Genomic DNA, 22,298 nt, shown 5'->3' on the forward strand with positions numbered 1-22,298 from the left:
AGAAAGATCTTGCGGTCCTTAATTATGGTAAATCCTTTTTTCTCTGGCGCAGGCCTTAAGTCTGGAACTTGGCCTCCCAAGTGTTTATTTTTTAGCTTGCATAGCAGTAATATGCTGTGGTTGCATTCCGCCGAAGGGTCATTTAGATGGTTCTCAATAAGTGAATTGTTATCAGAGGGGAAATATGAGCCTATTTTTTCCTTAACAATCTTCATGTTGCATGAACATGGTTAGACCTATGCAGGGGTCATTACAGGATTGAAAATATAGCCATTTAAGGTTATACTTAAAACAGCGACATCCCTAGCAAGCTCCAAACCAGAGTCCGCTCACTGTTATTCCTTTAAAGGATGCAATGTGATTGCTAACTCTGTAATTCAAGCTGGGATACATTCTATTTAACTTTTCACTCCAATATAGCATCAAAAGATTTATATTTATATTTTGGTCTGATATACTACCGATGGGATCGGTACTAGGGACGCGGAGGAATATTCCCTCTGAACAACGGATCTGCACTTTATGTAAGGATGGGGGTACACATCCTAGTCCGTATTGTTTTTTCGATCCCCCTTTGATTTCGCAATGTCAAATATTTTTATTACCTCTTATTTGGGCGAGGGGAAGTTTACTCTGAAAAGCATATATTAGCTTTCATATGATGTACACAAAAAGGACGTATCTGTTATTGTATTTTTACATTTAAGGTACATTCTTTTTAAATTCTAATATTTGTGATTTAAAATGAATTGGATTGTCTGTTTTACTATACTGCTGACCCCCGCTGACGCCTATATCAATAAAGTATTATTATGGAGTGGGATTACCCTGCAAAGGTTCCTTTTCCAAACTATTCATAGTGATAATGCCTATTGATTAGCTAGGCCTAACTATCATAACATCTTCTTACGCATGCTGCATCCTACGCATGCTGCTTCAACATCCTATGCATGCTCAGAAAGATATTCCGATGGATTCCCACCGAAACCAGGAAGACGGTCACTCAGGCACTCGTCACCAGCCGACTGGACTACGGAAGCACCCTATACGCCGGAACCACAGCCAAACTGCAGAAAAGACTCCAACGCATCCAGAACGCCTCCGCACGACTCATCCTGGACATCCCCCGACACAGCCTCATCTCCGGACACCTGAGAGACCTGCACTGGCTCCCCGTCAGCAAAAGAATCACGTTCCGACTCCTCACCCACGCACACAAGGCCCTCCACGACCTGGGACCCAGGTACCTCAACAACCACCTGACCTTCTACACTCCCACCCGCCAGCTACGATCGACCAGCCACGCCCACGCCGCCGTTCCACGCATCCGAAGAGCCACCACGGGAGGAAGATCCTTCTCCTACCTGGCTGCCAAGACGTGGAACTCCCTCCCCATCCACCTCCGTCTGACCCAAGACCACCTCTCCTTCAGGAAGCAACTCAAGATCTGGCTGTTCGAGCAGTAGCGGACCCCCCCTCCCCCAAGCGCCTTGAGACCCTCCGGGTGAGTAGCGCGCTATACAAATTTCTTGATTGATTGGTTGATTGAATTGAAGGGATGAAGGATGTCAACAATTGCAATGAACTTTTGACTTAAACCTTCCCTCCCTCCCCAAGCGTGGATAGTGAGTTTTCTTTGTTAGTTCTTCAGCTTCTAAACGAATCAAATTAAGGCACAGCGTGTGCAGATAGCAGTCGCTACCTTGGCTGTCCTTAACTGCCATCCTCCAGGGAATCACTGGGCAAGCGCTTCCTCATCACCAATGAAAGGTAAGAGGGAATAAAGAAAAGCTGTTATTTACACCAAGGTAGTTTCATAACTTAAACGACATTATTTAAAATGACTTGCTGTGTTGAATTGGGAGTCATTTGAGTTTTTAAGTATACTGCAGGAATGGTGTCTCTAGCTATAATATGCTTTTCGGGGATGCACGAGAGTTTCATTTGATCATTAACATACGATGCTTTGGGTCGATCGGGTTAATTTATTTTACGACCATCTTCTCGGGGGGAGCAACAAAACGACAAAATAAAGGTGCTGACGATATCTCCTAATCATTCTGTCAACATTTCTATTTCTAAACGATAACTAGACGACGAATATAAGTTATTTTTAGCTGCAAAGTTAATAAAGTAAGAAATGTGATTGTTTATATGCGAGCACGTTAAATAACGGAGGGCTCATGAAACGGTTCCATAACCTCAGTGCCAGCAATGGATTTAATCACTCTGTTGGCTCGTGAAAGAGACAAACCCGTTAATAGATGTTTCAATGCTAACAGCACATGTTATGATAACTGGTACGACGGTCCCCAGTTAATTTATATTTAATGCTCCCAATCCAACGCAGAGCACACTAGAAATTATAGAGGCAATAAAAAGCAAGCATCAATGGACTGCCTTTTATGTATTCTATTTTATGTATTCTAATCTTTCTTCAAAAGCGCACGATTGTTAAAAAAAAACAATTTTAAGGACATTTTGCATTTGAAAGAAGCTGATCTATGCAATATCTCTTCTGCTTGTATTTTTGTTTTTTTATCAGTTACAATTCAGTGATAGGAAATTGTGATATAAATAAAAGATTCCCTTCCAAGTGTTCTATATTCATCATCATCATCACCATCAACAATCTTTATTCAGCTCATTAAAACCACAAAAGAACGCATAACACACAAATCAATTTAACACAAACATGAATGAAAATACTAACAGCAACCTACAGATAGAAACTTGTTTTATATTTACAAATACAGCATGAACTTATGTTTGATGAAAATGGAAATAAAGGGTTTTGTGTGCATTTCCCCAATAAAGATCAGGCAAGGTGAAAGCATGTTAAGATACCATATAAAGTGGTTACTATTTATTCTGATTTATTTTGGCTAAATAACTTTGGGCTTGAATCACAAACAGAATTTTGTACTAGGGAAAGTAGAACTAGAGTAGTGCTACTTTTCTATGGAGTGATCTTCACAGATGTAAGTTTATTACCTAGGGGTGGATTACAATGCCGTCTAGAAAGGCTCCATATGGGATTTGGATTCTGTGAATCCGCTTCGGAACCTATGTTTCCGACCAAATCGGACATATTTCCAGACAAACGATTACAATGCAAGTAAACTGTTTGGGCTGTCCAAATAGCTTCCAAATGCCATTCAGACAGCCCGAGTAGTTCTGAGACGAATTGTACAGTCTATGGACACAGTTTGAAAGTGAGCAATTACAATGACCGATTCGGACAGCCGTTCCGATTTGGTCTCCCCGACACGAAACGGCTGTCAGAATCTGACTTTTGGGGCCCGTAGCAGGCCCCCCTTAAGCTGTAGGCCTCTGGTTTTGGCCTGTGGGTGTTCCCAAGGGGCCCCCTGCTTAACCATGCACAGTGTGGCAGGCACCATGGGGTGCCCACCACAGGGTGCAAGGTTTTTCCCAACCACCCCTTTCTCCAATGGGAACGTGTGCTCTCTTTTGGAACACAGCCTCCCGTTGAAATCAATGAGAGTCGGACCGAACGATGTTGGGAAGCATCTTAATCGGTCGGTCGGACTCGCAGAACCCGATAGGTAGTGGGGGCAAATGGGGAATATTTACTAAAGAGTGGAGGGGTATTGTGGAGGAATGAGGAATTTAGGTAGAGACATGCTTATACAAGCACTCACCCACCAAAGAGTAAGCCCAATGCTATTTATAGACGGCAGACTACCCAAGAAGCCACAAAACAGGTAGAAATGTACTCAAGCCCAGCCTTGTGAGTAAGTCCAGCATCACACAGGACCACTCACTGGTACTGCAACATACTCCCTTTGAAAATAATTGGGCAAGGGTCTCAAAATAGAACCCAATAGGAAATAATGTTAAAATAAAATCATTTATTTCGACTTTTAAAATGTGTAAATATAAATACATTTAATTGAATGTAAAATCCTATATAAATAACTATGAAATATTGACTCCATATAAGCTATTTTAAGAACCTTTTGTAATTTAGTTAATGTAGTTTTGTTTTAAAAGCATTTATTGAAACATTTCCATGCATCATTTTAATAGATAATACATAAATATAAATAATAAATATTTATAAACATTTCACCAAAGTTGTAATTTCTTTAAAAATACTTCTATTTATTTTATTATATTCAAATTATTTCAACAAAAAGTAGAATATTTATTGTGCAAAGGAATAATTGCAGTATGAAAATGGAATTCATCTGCTAATTCAGCCCCCTAAAATTCTTTTTTTTTAAACATGGCCTTCCTAATTTGTCACCAAAGAAAATCTTATCTGTGTTCCAACATTGCAAAAGAATTATTTTGCTCATGGGATCTTTGGACTGTCCATTCTGGCTATTTTATCAAATGGGTTCCGGATGAGTCCCTAGCACACATGGAAAGTAAATACTATCATCCTCCTGCTGGATAAATGGTTTGGGAATTACCTCCATGCCGTCCTTTGGGCAGATCAGAACCACTGATGTCCCTCGACACACAACCAGACCCAGCTACTGCGTATCTTCTGTTAATTTGTATTGGTCATCTGGATCTCTCAAATGCTGTATGGTGTCATTGAGGAGCAGGTTCAACAGAGGTTCAAAGCCTTTCAAGATCCTGCTTGCTTCTCTTCCACCTTGAAATTTCACCCAAATTGTTTTGTCAATGTATTTAGAGATATCTAGGATACTCTTTCTCTCTTTTTCTTCTCTTTAGCCGCCATCTTCCAACTCCCCTTCAAGTTATTTATTTATTTAAATAAAAATTATGTTTATAATTTTGTTGCATTTTTTTTATTTTCTACACTTGAAATAAATATATACGATTAATTTACATTAATCAATAACATTAATTATTACTAATTATTTTTAAAGTTTAATAAACATTTCTTTTCATAGGGAAATCTCTGCCCCAATGGCGAAGACCTCTGCCTATATATGAAAAGTTACTAGTAGTAACTTTACACTTGTAAATTTAGTTCCACCCCCTGTTTCAGTAGATGGAGACATGTTTATCTAAAATAGTACATTTAGGGCCCTATGTAGGCAATTTCCAAATACCAAAATCTTAATACTGAATTTTACCGATTCGGTATTAAGAATTCGGTATTTCCGATGTAGGAAAAAACTTGGTAATATTTACTGAATCGGTAAAAATCGGAAAAAAATTACCGATTCCTCAATACTGATCGGTATTTCCGAATCTGGATTACAGATTCAGTAAATAGTACAGAATCGGAAAATACAGAATCAGTAAATACCGAATCGGAAATTCAAAACACCAGCAATTGAGGAATCAGCCAATCCTGTGCATCCACTACCCCTCCCAACCAGGAAGTGGCCACACCCATGCAGGCTCACTCAATCAGAACCTTCTGAGGAGGCTGGAAGTGCAGAGGAGAACAACTGAGCCACTGGGGGAACTTTTCCTGCAAAACTTGCACAATGGCTAGACAGGACACAGAAAGAGAAGGAGGTGAAAGAAAGAGGAAGCTGAAATTCAGCGAAAGGGAGCTGCAGGTGCTGATTGAGGAGGTGGTAAAGCAACATACCAAGTTGTTTGGGAAGCAGTCCTTGCAAGTGGCTGGATCAGAAAAAAGGAAGATCTGGCTGGGAAGCCAGGCACAAGTGAATGCCATAGGAATGCCAGGACATTGAAGTGCTGAAAAAAAGGTGGTATGACATCAGGAGCATCACCAAAAAGAAGATGGCTGAGAACAAAAAACAAGACAGGAGGAGGAAGGAACAGGGCACCTGCCCTGATTGCACTTGAGCAGCTTGTGGAGTCCACCACAGAGCCAGAAAGTGTGTGTGGCATCGGGAATGCAAAAAGCTCAGCCAGAGATGCTACCAAACAAGGTAAGAAGCTAGCACAGCAATCTGCACCCCCTTCCCTATCCCAATTCCCCACTTAGGTTGTGTGAATCCCACTACAGTACAAGTTTTTGTAAAGACCAGCAATGCATCATGGGAGATGTAGTCAGTGAAACACCTATCATGACAGTAATCACACTGAAGAACAAGGCTTGTGACACACATCAGTGATAAACACGCAGAGGACATTGAGCCAGAAATGAAAATGTATTATTGCTATGCCGGGCTGCCGGACTATGGAGCTAATGTACAATTTCTGTCCACAGGCGAGATATCTCGCAGGTCTGCTCAAGACAAGGCAGGAAGGGGACCCTGGAAGGAAAGATCAGAGGAGGCCAGTGCAAGTGCAGGGCACACCACAACACCATCACCACCACTGCCAGCCTCACCACCACTTCAGTGGTTAGACCTAGGAGGCAAGCTGTTGCTACACTCCAGGAGATGGAGTCGTCCTTAGAAGACACCAGGGGGGGTGAAATATCTACTGTGCCAGTGGATGGCAGTAATGCTGGGGCACAGTCCATATCAGAGAGAGTACGCACAGGTGACAGATGCCGCAGGGCTCAGGAAACCTGTCCAACTGTGCAGGGGGAGGATCATGGTGGCTTCTCAGGGCTGGAGGCCAACATGGTCAAGGTGCAGCGCCTACAAGGGAAGGCAATTCAGTTGGTACAGCGGCAAATGAAACACCTCAACAACAACATGGTGAACATTGAGAAGGGCATCAGCACTATGACCTCCATGCTGGCTGAGGGCATGAGGGAGATGGCTGAGGGCATGAGGGACATGTCCCAGTCAGCGATGCTGCTGTGCAGCAAACTTGATGAGGACAGGATGGCACGGCGCAGGGAGAGGCAGATAATGGAAAACCATACTAAGGCAGTGAACCGCCTCTCAACAGCCACTTCTCTGCTCTGCAGGCGCTCCGTGGCCATGCGGGAAGGGATGGCGCACTGCAGCAGTGATGTCTCTAGGGGCCTTGTGAAGGTAACGACTGCACTTGAAGTGCTGCTGACAATTCAGGCAGCCAATACTGGTGCTGTGGATTTTGGGGAGAGTGAGGAGATGACCAGTCCCAGCAGCATCACGCCCCCTGTAACTGAGACCCGGAGGAGCAGCAGACGGCATGGGGCTGGCACTGGATCCACAGGCAGTGAGGAAAGCGTGATGATGGCATCCAGCAGTGTTTTGCGAGGCCACAGATGCTAATGCAGCCCACCCTGCCTAAACTGAATTGGGTGACGTAACTCATGACTTCGATTTAGGGTTGTCACAAATTTGACTGGCAAGGTGTGCCCTTTGTGTAGTGGCGTAGTGCCCAAAAATTAAAACTACGTCATTTACATACAACAACTGGCTGTGTCTCCTTACTTACTCAGAAATAGTTGCGTGTGATCTCTGCCCGTCTTTGTCTCCCATCTGCTGCTGGAGCCACTCCTGCTGCGTTGGGCTCTGGCTCAGCACATTCATCATCATCGTCCTCAGAGTCAGTTAGGTCAATTTCTGTACCTTTCTTAGTCGCAAGGTTGTGCAGCATAGCACAAGTTGCAATGATTTTGCAGCAGATGATGGGTGTGTACTGTTGTGCTCCTCCGCTTTTGTGGAGGCAGCATAACTTGCTTTTCAAAAGTCCAAATGTGCGCTCCACAATGATGCGTGTTGATTTGTATCGTCTCTCACTCTGGTTGATGGGTTTAGGTAGGGAGTGAGGACAAATGACCGCACAGCATAGGCGCTATCACCTAGGTGAGAAAGAGAGTGCCATTAATTACATACACCAACACTTGCATCATCAGTATCCATCAGGGTGTGTCACCTAGCAGGTATCCTTCTCCAAATTCTCCCACAACCAGGCTTGTGTAGATCCCACTGTTCTGGAAGATGTATGAGTTGTGGGTGCTCCCTGGAAATTTGGCCACAATGTCGGTGATTATGTTGGCAGCATTGCAGATTACCTGCACATTTATGGATTGGGTGGATTTTCTATTTCTGTAGATATACTCAGTGGCTGCAGGTGGGCAGATTGGAATGTGTGTCCCATCAATGCACCCTATGACATGCGGGAACTGTGCCATTTGGTAGAAATCAGTCTTGGTTTTCAGCATTTCCGCCAGTGTGTTTGGGAAGCTTATGTAGTGATGCATTCTCTGCATCATGGCATCCAGGAACTTCTTAACCCTTTCGATGCTCATGACGAGCTCAGCTCGTCATGATGCACAGTTGAGCTGTGCTGATGACGAGCTGAGCTCGTCATGAATAATGTAAAATATCAATGTCCAGCACAGGAGGGGGAAAACGCCTAGCAGCCAAGGTGTTAAAGAAACAGGACAGGCAACTCTGTGACACCCCACCTACCGCAGCTATCACCCCCTGGTAACTGCCAGATACAAGTAGGTGTAGGCTACAGAGCACCTGCACATGTGGCGGTATGCCGTGCGCCCTTGGTGTTGGATGCTCCAGGAGTGGGTGCAGGTCACTTATCAGGTCCAGGATGGTGTGGAGGTGTAGCCTGTACCTTTCATGGATTTCAGCCTCAGTCAGTTGGAAGAGTGTGATGAGCTGTCTGTAAACGCGCTCCTCCCGTCTCCAGATCCTCACTCCTGCTCCCTGTAGCCGTAGCCGTCTTGCAATTACATAGAAGGCCACCATAGTGATCACACTGTTGCATTTTGGGACTGTTTATATACATTGCACCTGATTACCACCAGTGTTAATTACTGACTCCTAAATACCGAATTTCATGCAATTCGGTATTACCGATTTTTTGTGCGTCTCTTTTCTCCTTTTTACCGTTTCTTATTTAGCGATTCGGTATTTGGGTGTTCAGTAATTCCGAATCAGTAAATTATGAATCGGTCATAAGGAATCGGTATTGCAGCCAGAATGGCCAGAGTGGAGGACTCTGGAGCATGGGACTCACAATTTGATCCCTGGTGCTGGCAGAAAGAAGCATGTGACTCTGGGGAATAGCTCACTTAATCTCCCCGACGGCCCGCCAGCGCCTTGAAATCTTAAGGGGTGATATGTTTATGCTTTACAAACCGGAATTATTATTATTATTATTATAATTTGGAGCTAAGTCAAATATCAAACGAGATGGCCCCCTTTCATATAGGGTGCATATTTTATTAATGACATTTCCTTCATATGGGTAGGAGCAACGGAACAACTAGAGAAGTTTCTGGTCTGGCTCAATATAGGAGACCCCAAATTAAAATGTATGTCCCTTCAGAATAGGGATGGGGTTGACTTCCTTGATCTCACTATTAAAGAGAAAAAGGGTAAATTGGATAATAGCTAAAAATACCCTTCTCCCCTACTCAAGCTTTCACCCTAAGTCCAGAGGGACAATATCACCTTTAGACAATTTTTCATGTCGGACAGAATATAATCCTGCCTTTATATTTTCCTCTTCCTCATCCTTCTAAAGAAGAGGAGAGTCTCCACCACCTAAACAAAAAGAGTGTTATCCTTCTATAGTGATCGTACCAAAGACTTCCAGGTTGACTCTGTTGGAATTGACGGTGCAAAGCAAGGAAAGGTAATTCAAAAGAGAACCCTCTCCTGAAGGATCTTTCCCTACATTAAAATTTGCTATTCAGTGACTGAGAAACCACCCCCTGAGGGCTTAAGAGCTCACCAGAGCTACAGCTGCAACCACTGCTTTAGCTAGAGGAGTTCTAATCTTGGACATCTTTCAGGTAGCTGTGCTAGGACCGCTGCACAAGTTTTCCATACTCTACTGCCTCAACAGCCAGGTTCAGGAAGATAAGCACTTTGCCTGTTCGGTCTTCCAGGATTTCTTAGTCTGAAGCAATCCACAAACCCACCTCTCGAAAGATATATTGCTTTGGTATCTATTCTAAGGTAACGAAGATGCTTCTGAAAGTCTGTATCAGATGAACAAATTACTTACCTTCAGTAACTCTTTATATGGTAGAGACTCTATCTAGCAGTAGATTTCTTACAATCCTCTCATCATCCAACTTAAGAGATCCTTTTCAACCTCACTTTTGGCACACCAGTTACTTTTCCGTAGCTTGGCTCTGTGCTTTTGTTATGGAAAAAAAGATCAAGAACTTAGGTCAGTGTGCTGCAGTGGCAGCCATATAGCCACAGTGCACATCATTTCCTGTGCAGACAGTGCCCCCGACACCATGCAGAGCTGTATGATGCCTCCTACCAGTGTCCGGACACAGTCTGATGACTGGGAATATTCTAAGGCAAGGAATCTGTGGCTACATAGAGTCTCTCCCAGATACAGCGTTACCGAAAGTAAATAACTTGTTCAACAAGGCAATGAAGACTGTGTGTAAATTGAGCAAGAGCTGGTAAAGCTTGTCTATTTTTCAGATCAGCCCAAGGCTGTGACTATAATTGTTTGTAAAGACATAAATGCATAAATAAGATAGCACTCAAATTCAGCTCCATTCATTAGGCAGAACTGTAAAATCCCACAAGACACTCCACCCAGATCACAGTCCCTGTGGCACAGAAACCTGGTAAAAAATGCAGCTAAAGGAGCTTGACACAAAAGTAATGGAAACAAAAGCACAATGCCCCAAATGCATAATGCATCACCTATATATTTGACTGCATCTCATCCAATGTCCCCGGACACCACATTACCATACTGTCTCTAAGTTGCCTTCACATAACCACTGAACCACCACATCTGGCTCCTACCGCTAGTAAAAATGGGAAAGAGACTGGACCTGGGAATCTGGAGCTGGGAAGCAGGCCACACTAGCTGCTATGCCAGCCAATCAAAAAACTTGCAACCAATAGGACAACAACAGATGTATGCTGCTTAAGGCATAAATATAAGAAAGCAATCCGGATAATGTGTTAAAACCTAATAGATACAAATGGCCACCTCCTCTGGAGTGACAAATGACCTTTATAATGGACACAGAAGTTCCCTCAAATAAGTCATGATGTGAGGGAGTGTCCATGTAGTCTATCCCATTCAATAGGCTACAGTGGCTGTTACATGAGGCCTCTATCTGACGCACTCCAATTCACTCACAGGCCTGTGGCCTTGAGACGGCATTAGCGTATATGGTTGCAATTGGGTCCTCCGTTCTCCATTGCTTCATAACAATTAGGGAGCAACCAGATGTATCATAGGAGAATGAGATGGGCGGTGAGGAAATAATGATTGTAATTTTAGTGGGAGAGTTGCCATAGAGAGGACTTTCTCAGATACAGTGGGAAGGTCTCCTTCCCAGAGATTGACTTGACAGAAGTGAAAACAAATACCCAGGCTCCAGGCGGGTAGAGCCTGTATGGGTGCAAAACCGGTGGCCATAGGATCAATAGAAACAACCTTCCACCATAACACCAACTCAACAGATGTTGAATGTCCAGAGGGGTTTATTTATTTATAAAGTTTTATATAGCACACACAAGATACCAAGGGATATCAGAGCGCTTTACAATAGGATGGAAGGAAGGACATAAATACAAAATTGTCATCAAGTAGGAGTAAAAGGACAAAAAAACAGGATTAATCGCAGATTCAAGGACAATTTCACTATGGAGGGTAATACAATAAAATAGGTATAAGCTGGCAATGAAGGAGATCACAGTCTGAGGCAAAGAGGAGCTGAAACAAATGCTGACTCAATGGACACAGGAAACAGTGTCTTCGAATAGATGAGCCTAGCCCAATTAGGGTAGGAATTTATTCAGAAGGAATCTTTTGGCTTCCAATTTGAATGCCATGTTTGACGAGATTCTGTGAACTTCCGGTGGAAGAGAGTTCCATATCTTTTGGGCAGCGCCAGAGAAGGCTCTGTGACAAGTTCTCTTTTTGCTAAAGATGTGTGGTTTCAAGAGGAAAGTATTAGCACTTCTTGAGGCTCTTGCACCACAAGGTAGCTCAAGTTTTTGAGCAAGGTACCTGGGAGTATTGAAGTGAAGGGCTTTGTGCACCAGAACAGCAATCTTTAACTGAATTTGTGCTTAATAGGGCAATCATTTAAGAGATTTTAGGACAGGAGATATGTGTTCATTTCGTTTGGTGCCTTTAACCAGTCAAGCAGCTGTGTTCAGTGATGCCCTTAGTGGAGCCAGGGTATATTTGGGAAGCGCTGCCGTAGTCAATTCTCAGCAAGACAAGCGCTTGGACGACCTGCTTGAAATCATTTTGTAGAAGGAAAGGTTTGATATTTCTGAGGGTTCTAATCAAGAGGTGTGCTCCCTTACACACCTTGCTGATATGATTTTTTATATTTAGGTGCTTATCCGTGGTGACTCTGAGCGATTTGGCTGAGTCTATGATGAGAGGAGTGCAGTTGAAGGCAGTGAGGTGACTCAGCCACATGGCTAGCTTGGGAATGTGGTTGGAAGGGGAGATGTGCTGGAATTACATTTTGGAAAGGTTGAGCAGGAGATGGTTCTCAGTTAACCAATTTGAGTTGATGTTAGGGTAGTGTTGAGTGAGATGACGTTTTCCGTGGAAGAGATTTTCAGATAGAGTTGCGTATCATCCACATACATATGGAAGAGAATGTTAATGGAGTTTAATGAGTTAGCTAAAGGTTCCAAGAACAATTGAAAAGAATAGGAAATAGGTCGGACCCTTAGGGAACCCGCATGTGAACTGGAGAGGGCTGGGAGAGGGAGTGATTTGCATTGACTCTTTGAGATTTGTGGTGAAGGAAGGACAAGAACCATTGTAATACCTGACCAGAGAAACCCAACCTGTTTTTTAAAGTGACAAGGAGGTTGTCATGATTAACCATGTTGAATGCGGCAGAAAGGTCGAGGAGGATCAGGAGACAGGATTTGTTTTGGTCCAACATTTTTAATATGTCACCCATGATTTGAGTGAGCACCGATTCGTTGCTGTGCCCCTTTCGAAAGTCGGATTGATGCTGGTCAAGGAGTTGGTAATTCTCTATGTGAGCACAGAGTTGAGATTGTTTGCATTTTTCTATGAGTTTCACTAGGGTGGGGATGTTGGAGATAGGGCAGAATTTATTGAGATCAGCTTTGGTTTTTTTAGAATAGGAGATACCTGGGCTGCTTTTCAGCAATCAGGGATCATGCCTTGAGAAAGAGAAGCATTGACAATCTTTTTCCAGGAGGGGATGAGTGCATTCTTGATTTTTTATAATATTGTCGGGGGCAATGGGTCACTGAAGTGGATGATGGGTTGATATTCTGGAGGCTCTGGTTGATGTCTTTTGCACTGAATAGGGTAAAGGTACCCCAAGACGCATTGTTCTTGGTGATCATGCTGGTAGATCTGCTCTTTTCTAAGAGGTCATGGGATCATACCGCGCCGGGGAAGGTAGTAGGACCTTCTTAGAGGCGAGGTCAATGGAGATGAGTCTTGCTTTCTCAGTGAAGAGAGCAGCAAGCTCGTCGTAAGAGGGGGGGCTGCCACCTGGGTGTGCACTTGTTACAACGCATTTTTTACAACGCACTACTGTTACAACGCATCCATTACAACGCGGATACTGTTACAACTCATGTTTTTACAACGCATTTTTTTACAACGCAGGTACCTTTACAACGCATACCATTACAACGTAAGTATTGGTAAGTATATAGTTATATTTTAAATGTTATATGTTTGGGGTTAAGGGGTATTTTTAGGGGTTAGGGTCAGTTTTGGGTTTTAGGGTAAAGGGGTATTTTTAGGGGTTAGGGTCAGTTTTGGGTTTTAGGGTAAAGGGGTATTTTTAGGGGTTAGGGTCAGTTTTGGGTTTTAGGGTAAAGGGGTATTTTTAGGGTTCAGGGTCAGTTTTCAGTTTTTGGGTAAAGGGGTATTTTTAGGGTTCAGGGTCAGTTTTCAGTTTTTGGGTAAAGGGGTATTTTTAGGGTTCAGGGTCAGTTTTTAGTTTTTGGGTAAAGGGGTATTTTTAGGGTTCAGGGTCAGTTTTCAGTTTTTGGGTAAAGGGGTATTTTTAGGGTTCAGGGTCAGTTTTTAGTTTTTGGGTAAAGGGGTATTTTTAGGGTTCAGGGTCAGTTTTTAGTTTTTGGGTAAAGGGGTATTTTTAGGGTTCAGGGTCAGTTTTTAGTTTTTGGGTAAAGGGGTATTTTAAGGGTTCAGGGTCAGTTTTCAGTTTTTGGGTAAAGGGGTATTTTTAGGGTTCAGGGTCAGTTTTTAGTTTTTGGGTAAAGGGGTATTTTTAGGGTTCAGGGTCAGTTTTCAGTTTTTGGGTAAAGGGGTATTTTTAGGGTTCAGGGTCAGTTTTTAGTTTTTGGGTAAAGGGGTATTTTTAGGGTTCAGGGTCAGTTTTTAGTTTTTGGGTAAAGGGGTATTTTTAGGGTTCAGGGTCAGTTTTTAGTTTTTGGGTAAAGGGGTATTTTTAGGGTTCAGGGTCAGTTTTTAGTTTTTGGGGTACAGGGTAAAAATAAATTACATTTAATTTTAATTTAAATTATTTAATAGTAAATAAATTAAATTAAATTACTTTGCATTATTTTTGGGGTTGAGGGTCAGTTTTGAGTTTTTGGGGTACAGGGGTACAGGGTAAAAATAAAATTATAATTTTTTTAATTTACAATAATTAATTTTAATTATATTTAAAAAAATTACTTTATTTTTTTGGGGTGTTTAGGGTCAGTTTAGAGTTTCTGGGGTACAGGGGTACATGGTAAAAATAAAGTAACATTAATTTAAATTTAAATTAATTAACGGAAATTAAATTATTTAAAATTACATTAAATTATACTTAAATTATACTTTTAAAATTAAGTTACTATTATATTATTCTTATTAATATATACTTACCAATACTTACGTTGTAATGGTCTGCGTTGTAAAGGTACCTGCGTTGTAAAAAAATGCGTTGTAAATACATGCGTTGTTACATGATCCGCGTTGTAAAAACCGCGTTGTAACGGTATGCGGAGTAAAAGTCCGCGTTGTAACATCATATATCCTGCCACCTGGGTCAGAGTGGTTTGGGCCTGCAACTGATTGCTGTTTGACCAATTCGCAAAGTATCTTGGGGCGGTTTGCAGCTAGATCCAGTTGGTGTCTGAAGTAGTCAGCCTTAGCAATCTTGATTTGTTTGTGGTAGAGGCCCCTAGCCTCTCTAAGGAGTTTTCGTTGGTCCGATTAGGGATTGGATCGCCAAGAACATTCAACTCCGCTAAGGTTGCGTTGCTCCCTGTATATGTTGTCATTATACCAAGGTTTGAATATTTTTGTTGAGGCATTTTTTTTGTTGGATTGGAGCAATGGCATCCATGATGTTGGAGATAGTCAAATTGTAGGAGTCGGTGAGTGACTGCACCTCAACCAAGTCAGCTTGGAAGGTAAGGGCTGATTTACATTGGGCAGCAAGTTCATCAGAGTTTATTGATCTGAGATCCCTTTTCCATATCTTTGATTTCATTGGTTGAGCCTCCCTCATCGACACCTCCCTGTTGATATAAAAGAGGATGCAGTGGTTAGGCGCAACTCACCATCACAGACTCAGATGAAGCGACGCCTGGATGGGCTACTTGCTGAATTAGTAGAGATGACTGCAACTCACCTCCAGTAAAGCCCTAAATCATTGACTCAAAGTCCAGAGAAGTGACGCGCAACCCTCCATCACCATGAGACTGAGATGTTCTGACCTGCAAACAGGCATGTAAGTGCTCCACTGTTTGCATGGTGTATTGCCTCGATGGTAGTGGATTAACACAGAGGGGACCCTTTGCATGGAGCTCTGGTGAGAGCAGCATAAAGATTCTCCCACCCATTTCAAATCTTTGTCATGAACTACCATGGTCATATAAGTACTCCCCTAAGAAAAGAGGAAAACCTGGGACTTTCTTGTTATTTACACACAGTTGTTCAGTAGCAACACATTATTAGTCAGGATTTTTCTCTTACTGGCAGTGCTTGCTTCAGATGTGAAGTGATAGGAGCTGTGTCCAACTCCCAGTGACTCAGGGAATCCCTCACTGATTCTCCAGACCTGCTGAGCATGTGCAGCAGGTCTGAAAGGGATGCAAAAAGAGCTTAAGATGAGCTCTACCACCAAATGAGCTGGAATACCCCATCCACAATCCACACCCATACTTCTAATCTGCTAGGCCATGTAAAAATCAGGGGATGATTTTGGCCACTTTATTGTTACCTAAATACGGCAGGCCACCTAAGGCGTAGACAGTGAAGGTACCACCAACTGCGACCACCTACTGTAGATGGTGGTTGGGTGCCAGGTAACTGACAGAGGAAGACTATTTCTGACTTCATACACCAATGTTAAAATCAAAGACTTTGCCATTAGCTCATATGCAGATTTTTTAGATTGACTGAACTTTTTCATCAAGACATTATGTTTTTGGGTCACTTTGAGTGCGTTTGATTCATTTGTTCATTTGTAATGTCACAGCTTTCTTCAATTCCTGAAAGGAGGTTTATTTGGCATTATTAATTTACCCTGCAGCACTGGGTTATTGGCACAGCTTCCTTGGCTGATGGTTGTTGCTTGGTATAAATAAAAGTCAAGCTTACTTTACTTTCATGCAAATTTGCATAGATATACATTGTTTTTGTTTCAGCTATTCTTTCTATTAAGTTGTTGGTTATTTAAAGACTTCCATCATTTTCTGCTTCCTTCATAGAATTGCAGGTGCTCCAAAAACAATGCAGTAAAGTGACAATTGTGAAAGGCTGTGCATTGGTGCTATACATAACATATCTATACAACATTTATAGATGTGTTACTACGTGCTGATGGATTTACGGATTCTCAACATGAATCGAAATGAGAGTACAGTGTGTACATCATGATAAATAATTTCGGTCCACTAGTTGATTTGCCGATTTTCCGACCCTCTAAAAAGAGATTTCTCCAGGCTTATCAGAAGGTCAACATTTTAGTAGTAAACAGTATGCAGGGAAAAATCACTATATTGGAATAGCAAATAGGTCAGGGCATTAATGTGGAGTTGACTGATAGTAACCGCAAGATTCCGCCCTGAAGCTGGAATAAAGCACTTCCAAATGATCTGTGCATGGGCCTTCAAGTATAGAGAGCTTAGCTCTGCAGATTTTTAGCATCTGCTGCGCTTGTCTCTATCCTTGAACACGCAATGATAAAAGCGGATTCCCAAGTATTGGAAAGAAGTGTTTTCCCAATGACTGGTGCCAGTGCAGTTGATGATCGTCGGAGGAATGGAAGGGTTAAAAGGGAAGAGGCAAGATTTCTGTTAGTTACCATTCAAGCCGTAGACCATGTCAAAGACCATGAGAAGCTAGCCAATGCATGACACCAGTGGGGGCTCCTCCAATATAGGGGAAGAGTGTTGCCCCCCACCGCCAGCAACTGCAAAAATTGAAAAATGAAATGAAAGTAAACCAGGTTTATTATAATTTTATCTTTCTCTTCCAGGTGAGTCTTGGAGGCAGGGCCATCACAAGGGGCAGTCACTGAGGGGCAGTGGTGGGCACTGTTGTCAGTGTGCATGTGGGTTAGGCAGTCTCAGGATGGCCAAACCGGCATGCGCACTGAATCTGTCTCCAACCCAAGCTGCATTGCCTGGTTTGAGACAGCAGGCACAGACTCCCAGTCTGCAAATTGAAAACACTCAGGCCAATCGTGTTGCTGCTCTCATGCGTCAGGATTGGCCACAGGGGATTTTGGGAGTCTATTCTGTTGAGGAGTAGAAGAACGGCAATGTGGCAGGCAAGTTATTTTTAATTTATTTTCTTGTTTTTGTATTGTCGTCGTTCATCCCGCTACCCACCACATCATTCAGCCCGGACACCAGCTGCTACTGCATGAAACATGTTTGTTCATGTAGCTTAAGTAATGGAGGATGTAATTTGTATATATTGGGATGTTGTATGTCGTATCTCGTACTGAGATTCTCCATCTCTCCCGACTGATTTGCATCTAGGACACCAAAAGCTTCATGGCTATTGGAAAGAGGAGGGAGGAGAGGGGGCACCCCTGACGAGTCCCTCATTTGACCTCCACTGGAGTCAAGAGGATTTTATCAATTCAAAACATGGATGTTGGGGCTGTTGAGGGAAGCCTTATAAGCTAGACTGTTCGAAACTCAAGACAAAAGACCTATTGCACTCCAAGAAGATAGTGCCATTGTAAGGTGTCAAGCGACTCTCCAAATTGAGAACTAAGCAGGCTGCTCTGGACTCTATCACTTTGTAAAAACATCTGAGGTTTTGGGAAGTGCTATTGCCGGGTATCATCCTATTTTTATCTGCATGTATTAACTGAGGAAGTACCTGCTGAAGGCAAGGATTTTACTGAGGAGGATCATTGGCCTATACAAGGCTGGGTCAAGCAGGCTCTCCATGGTTTCAGTATAGAAACTAGTGACTCATTTAACAAAGTGTGTGGCAGCTTCCCCCTTATTGGTTGCAGTGTCATACATAGGTGCAAATTAAGGAGCTAGATATAATATAAAGATTTCATGAACGTCATTTGAGAGGCCATTGGTGCCTGGAGTTTTGCACTGTGTTAATTCAGACATGACTTTTTATATCCTGAATCAATGTGGGAGCGTCTATTTAATTTTGTCGGATGATGGGGATTTATGTTAAGGAGATAACATTAAGAAAGGTCATGCCGGTGCTTGGCTGGGAGTCACATACCACACAGTAAATTGCACCATAGAAATAATAGAACACCTGGTGGATATCCACCTGAGAAAACCTGTCACCCCTTGGAGCTGGGAAAGATGTAACTGGAACCACACTGTTCTCATTATTACCTAACAGGCCAATAATTTCCCAGACGTATCACCCTTGGTGTTGGGTCAAGCTTACAGCTGGGAGCTTAGGTAGGGAGTACTTCAGCTGTGACCGGTCTACTAGGCAGCGCTCAGTAAGTAGGTATGATTCCTCTCAAGTCATTTTTGCCCGCTTCACTGCAATTCGAATGCAGTGGCCGTGGATCTTGACTTTAAATGCCTGCCATTCCAAGGATGGAGTAGAAGCTGTCTCTTCATTTATGGCAAATAATATGTGACTATTTTTTAGCAATGGTGCCTTGGAAAACTAGGTCCTACATAGACGCAGAATGGAGGATCCATATAGGAACTGGGGAGAGGGGTTTACCCTACTTCAGGTGAACTACTGAGGGGTTGTGATCTGAGAGTTCTGGCCAAGTAATCAAGGGCTGTCATAAGTGGAAAAAGTATGTAAGACCATACAAATCAGTCATGTGTATCAATGATGGGTCACCAAATAGAATGAATAAAGTTTAGTGGTGGGCTTATGGTGTCACCATGTATCTTTGAGGGACAATTGTTGCAGCCAGTGGGAGAAGTGTTGTGCACTTGATGGTGCTCACGGAAGGGGGGGTGTGATTTGTCTTAGTCTAAATCAAGGATGCTATTAAATTCCACATCCAATACCCATGGGATATGGGCTCAGTTCAGCAAACAACAACAGAGTTGCTGGAGGAAATATTGTTGGTTAGTGTTGAGGGAGTGTATTCTCCCACAGACTATGGAGGAACCATCATGGTGACTCTGCAGCACAACAAACCAACCCTCTATGTCAATGATTATCAAGTGCACCAAAAAACGTAATCATGAAGTCTGGAAAAAACTTGTGATAGCATTTTTCCCCAAAGAATCTGTATTACCCAGGTATGTTAAATGCCACTATTGTATTGCTCATAATAAGTGTCATAGTAGATAAACTATAGAAATATGCTCCTATGTTTCTGTTGGTGTGCATGAAGGTTCATTTCCACTTTATATATTGTTTGATTGGAAACCAGCTGATTAATGTGTTGCTCAATATTCTGTACAGGACCCTTTTGGCAGACAAGTTTGTTTGTACTGTGGACATATTGTGCACAAACATATCCACTAAGTATTCCCTCCTGTAAGGGTAGGCTAAATGCTGATAAGTTGAGCAGCAAGCCTCAGAGATGATGCATGTAATGAGATTGTGAGTTTCCTAGTCTTTCCTTAGGGGTATTGGCCATGCGGTGATCTATATGATTCCTAGGCTTTCCATGTTTTCTTCAATTCATTATTATTCCGGTGTGAAAAAGGATTCCAGTTGCCTGATTTAATACTCATTTGTCCCTTTTCTGCTGACATCTCTTTCATACTTCAGAATTCTTCGTCACCACTCATGCAGCCCTCACCTAAATTCCTTGACCTGTGGTTTTTATGCATAACATAATAATGTTCAATGGTATGGTTATAAATGGGGCCTCTAGCTGACAATGGCTGGTGCCAATGTCACAATAGGGACCCTTCTTCCTAATTCAGGTAAAGTGGACTATCCCCTTTGACAACCCCTGTCAACCCTGTGGTAACGTAGCACGAGCAGTTAGACCTATCTCGGAGGCAGTGTGTGAAGCATTTATGACCATGCACAATAAGGCAATAACGACACCACAAAAGGACAAAACTCAAGTAAGTACAGAAAAATAGTATCTTTATCTAAAGCTTAACTCAAGACTCTAAAAACGGCTTAACAAGCTACAACGTACGCAAATCAGTAGGGACTTAAAAAGGCAATAGCTAATTTACCAGTACGTGGCACTGACTGAGTTCAAGGCCGGGGCCTACACTACCCGTGGGGCACCAGATACCTGTTGTTGGAGGGAGACTCGGCACGTAGCTTCTCGAAGAAGTGGAGATGGTGACAGGCAGACTTCCAGCGACCACAAGTCTTGGCTGCAGTGGCCAGCAGCGTGCACCCACAATGATTCGGGGACCCGGGGACAGGCGGGCTCTCAGCAGCAGCAGCATGCAGCTGCGGTGGCCCGGGCTGATGGGGGCAATGACTCTTGTAGTGCGGCTCCATGGTGGGCTCACAGCAGCAGCAGCTCTCTCATCGCTGCGGCGGCCCACGAAACAATACCGATAATCCTCAGCAATGGTGAATAAGGAGCGGCGCACAGCAGTGGGAGCTCTCCCTTAGCTGCGACGGCCCGCAGGACATATCACAATGAGGCAAAATTGGCAAAGGTGCGGGCACTCAGCGGCAGCAGCTCTCTCTTAGCTGTGGCGGCCCATAGGACAATTCACGATGATGCACAGTTGGGAAAGGTGCGGGCACTCAGCGGCAGCAGCTCTCTCTTAGCTGCTGCGGCCTACAGGACAATTCACGATGATGCACAGTTGGCAAAGGTATGGGCACTCAGTGGCAGCAGCTCTCTCTTGGCTGCAGCGGCCCACAGGGCAAGCCACAATGGTGCAAGGTTGGCAAAGGTGCAGCACTCAGCGGCAACAGCTGTCTCTTAGCTGCAGTGGCCCACAGGATAAATTACGATAGTGTAAGGTTGGTAAAGATGCAGGCAATCAGGGGCAACAGCTCTCTCTTAGCAGCGGCAGCCCACAGAACAAAGGATGATCTAAACCAGGCTGGTACAATGGTGGGCACTCAGCAGCTACAGCTCTCTCTTTGCTGCAGCGGCCCACACAGATTCAGCGGAGGTTCCAAAGGTTCAAATGAAGGTGGGCTCTCAGCAGCGGCAACTCTCTCTTAGCTGAAGAGGCCCATACACAGATTCAGTGAAGGTTCCGAAGGTTTAAATTAAGGCAGGCTCTCAGCAGCAGCAACTCTCTCTTAGCTGCAGTGGCCCACACACAGATTCCGTGAAGGTTCCAACAGTTCAAATTAAGGCGGGCTCATGGCGACTGCAACTCTCTCTTAGTTGCAGTGGCCCACACAGATTCAATGAACAAGGGTTACCAGTCCGCGCTCCTCACAGTAGAACTAGTGGCTCCGGATTACTCGATGGAGGCCTCACCTGCAAGTAGAATTCCTCACACAGGGATTGCAATGGCTGATGGCATGAAGTCTAATGTCCCTAAGACTTCAGCAGGAGGCGCTCTCTTGCCAGGCCCTCTGGTAGTCTCTTCAGCAAGCTTAGTGAAAGTTTCAAAGTACTTTCCTCTGTTCATTCGGAGACAGTTTCGTCTTGACATCCAGAGGGAACTCACTTGAACAAGGTTCCTGCGCAACATTTTATACCTAAAAAGTCTTTGTTCTCTAAAGTCATAAATCACTCATTCCAGTCAGAACCAGTTCGGTGGGGTCTGGGAGCACTTGGTTTATATGGGGACATCCTGCCCTTTCAGAATGAGGGACTCCGCTATCAGAAGCCTAGTGGGAGGTGGAGCCATCATTCACCTTGCCAGGCAGGGCCCTGCTCAGATCAAAGAGTCACTCCTCCCCATGGGCTGAATGCCGATCTCTCTCTCCAGCCAGGTCTGACCCAGCTGGCCCTGCTACTCCAAAACCAGATGGCCAATACACACACTAGCAAAGCCTACAGGAAAACTTAGGCCAGAAAATACAGCGTTTCTAGAAGACACATTTTTGAACATGGGATATATAAAGGGTCCTTACTAAAAGATGTGGCCCAATGTGCTGAGCTTAAACATATCAAATTTTAATTTCCTATCAGGTTGCTGGGGTCAGGTAGGATTTTGGAAGGTAATCCTCAGTCTGCCCATTGTGGCCTAAGAGAATGGATA

The 22,298-nt window shown here is 43.5% G+C and overlaps 1 pseudogene; it reads right to left on the bottom strand.

The window, feature by feature from the left end:
- Positions 1–4,355: 4,355 nt before the first annotated feature.
- Positions 4,356–20,619, bottom strand: LOC147726888 (U6 snRNA-associated Sm-like protein LSm7; annotated as a pseudogene).
- Positions 20,620–22,298: the final 1,679 nt, after the last annotated feature.

Source organism: Lissotriton vulgaris, chromosome 3_1, assembly GCF_964263255.1.
Source record: "Lissotriton vulgaris chromosome 3_1, aLisVul1.2, whole genome shotgun sequence".
NCBI lineage: Eukaryota > Metazoa > Chordata > Amphibia > Caudata > Salamandridae > Lissotriton > Lissotriton vulgaris.